Here is a 2,786-nt window from a genome sequence, read left to right as displayed (position 1 = left end):
AAAAATGTTATATAGTCAGCAACTTTTGTCTTGATTGGGTTTTGAGTGGGTTGGTCCAAGAAATTAATAAAAGTAAACAAGCCCAAAAAGGAAGCAATCACGTGAGGAAGGTTGGAGTGACCTAAGGGAACTTTCCTTTTTTTTTGGGAGAAACATGCCTCATACTGAAAAAGAGAGGACAACAACCATTGCAGGAGGAGAGCACGTGGGGAAGCAAGAGGAGGAGAATATTGCCACCATCACCATCTTGGATTACACCTTCTTCATTCCCTTTTGTTCTTTGTCACTTCCCTGCTCTATTTTAGAATTCTATTTTGTTTTAATGGTTGAATTCATGAATGAGTGGGTTTTAAGATATTTGTATATAAACTAAACTTTAGAATAGCTAAAACTTTGTTTGAACCCTATTATGTAAGGCTTGGAACTTTATTTTTAATCTATGGGATTTGATGCTTTTCACTCAATTGTTTATATTGAATACTCTTGCTATTGCTTGATCAACTTTAGTAAGAAATTGAGTTAGTTATAGTAAAGAAAATTGTTGTGATAAATGGACTTAGGATTGAGTGATGCATGTTGTTAATTCAATTTTTGATTTAATTGTGTTTATATATACATATATAATCACCATGCATATTTTATTGGGTTGTGGTTTAATTGGTTGTTCTTGGTGTTATTTTAGCATAGACATATGCAAATCTCATTTGGAGAATTCTAGCATAAATGCACTTGAAAAAGGGTTATGCAATTTGAAATACCCATAGTTTTTGCATATGATCTCACAAAATTGTCACAACAATAGTTCCAGACTTGCATAATAAGGGGATTACGGGTTTTAGCTCATTTATCCATCATAACATTATTACTTTGTGGTTCTAAATTTAATTGTTGGCTGTTTAGTTCATTTTCATTTTATTTTATTTTTTTCTTTTACTTTTTAATTAGTGTTTACAATTTATTGATTTTATATTTTGCATCCTTGAATTGCATCAGCTAAAGTTTAGAATAGTTCATTAAAATAATCAATCCCCTTGGAGACGATCTTTGTTATCATTATATTGCTTGTTGTTGACTGTGTACACTTGCACAATTTTATTGCTTTAATTTATGCAACAAGTTTTTGGCGCCGTTGCTAGAGATTGATAAAAAGAAATCAATTATCTTAGACTTAATATTTTTGCAATTCATTTTTTTTTTGTTTTAGTTATGATTTTTGTGGATCCTTGAAAAAATTTCAGGTTTAATCATTTAAGAATGAGGATCAAGACCCTGAGCTACTCTCTCTTGAGCCAGAAATTGAGCGTACTTTTAGACAAAGGAGAAGACAGCAAGCCAATCAAGTGGGAATAGTGATGATGGATGATGGACAACCAGCACAAGCTCAAGAAGCTTAAGAAGATGTATCTGCCAATGAGGTTCACAATGCGGTATTGGTGGCCGATGACAGGGATAGAGCTATTAGATAGTATGCTGTCCCCCTGTTCAATGAATTAAATCCTGGTATTGCGAGCCTAGAAATCCAGGCACCACAGTTTGAATTGAAGCCAGTAATGTTTCAATTGCTTCAAACAGTTGGCCAGTTTAGTGGTATGCCTACAAAAGATCCTCACCTTCATATCCGTCTATTCATGGAGGTGAGTGATTCTTTTAAGTTAATTGGAGTTACCAAAGATGCCTTGAGATTAAAGTTGTTTCCTTACTCACTGAGGGACAAGGCAAGAGCATGGCTGAACTTGCTACCCTCGGATTCGGTCACCACATGGAAAGAACTGGTTGGAAGGTTCTTGATGAAATACTTCCCTCCCACTAACAATGCCAAACTATGAAATGGGATTACCTCTTTTCACCAACAGGATGAGGAATCTCTTTATGAAGCATGGGAGTGATTCAAAGAATTATTAAGGAGATGCCCTCACCATGGTATACTGCATTGTATCCAAATGGAGACTTTCTATAATGGTCTCAATGCTCATACGAGGATGGTAGTAAATGCATCAGCTAATGGGGCACTTTTGGCCAAGTCTTATAACGAGGCCTATGCTATTTTAGAAAGACTAGCCGATAACAAATACCAATGGCCCATCAATAGAACTTCTTTGGGAAATAGAAGGGTAGTGGGTGTTCACGAGTTGGATGCTATCACCTCATTAGCAGCACAAGTGTCTTCCATCTCCAACATGCTAAAATCTATGAATATGGGTGTGAATTCAACTGTAGCACAACCCATGGCTCAAGTGGAGAATGTATTGTATGTTTATTGTGGTGATACTCACACCTTTGATAATTTCCCATCAAATCCAGCATCGATGTGTTACATGGGGAATAATAATAATAGAGGAGTGAATTCAAACTCCTATAATCCGGCTTGGAGGCAACACCCCAACTTTTCATGGAGCAATCAAGGAGCTGCCTCTAATAATGTCAATGCACCTACAAGGCCAGCTTATCCACCTGGTTATGTCTAGTCAAGGCCACAACAAGGGGAATCTTCTAACTCCCTTGAATCTTTGTTGAAAGCATACTTGGTGAATAATGAGGCCTTCATGTCAAAAACTGATGCTTACATGGCGAAAACAGATGCCATAATTTAGAGTTAGGCAACCTCTTTAAGAAACTTAGAGAACCAAGTTGGGCAGCTTGCTAATGAGTTAAGAAATAGACCCCAAGGGACTTTTCCAAGTGACACCAAAAACCCAAGAAATCCGGGCAAAGAACATTGTAAGGCAATCACCTTGCATAGTGGCAAGGAATTGGAAGCCTTGATGACGAATTATGTGCATGAAAAA

The 2,786-nt window shown here is 36.8% G+C and overlaps 1 non-coding gene across 1 annotated transcript; it reads right to left on the bottom strand.

Annotated features, from left to right (window-relative positions):
- Nucleotides 1–1,817: 1,817 nt before the first annotated feature.
- LOC133807557 (small nucleolar RNA R71) lies at nucleotides 1,818–1,924 on the bottom strand. The gene has a single exon (XR_009879463.1). It is a non-coding gene; the product is annotated as a small nucleolar RNA R71 (small nucleolar RNA).
- Between the last annotated feature and the right edge of the window lie 862 nt (nucleotides 1,925–2,786).

This window comes from Humulus lupulus, chromosome X (genome assembly GCF_963169125.1).
Source record: "Humulus lupulus chromosome X, drHumLupu1.1, whole genome shotgun sequence".
Lineage (NCBI taxonomy): Eukaryota > Viridiplantae > Streptophyta > Magnoliopsida > Rosales > Cannabaceae > Humulus > Humulus lupulus.
Note: the sequence above shows the minus strand (reverse complement) of the source record. Positions and strands in the feature narration are given on the sequence as shown.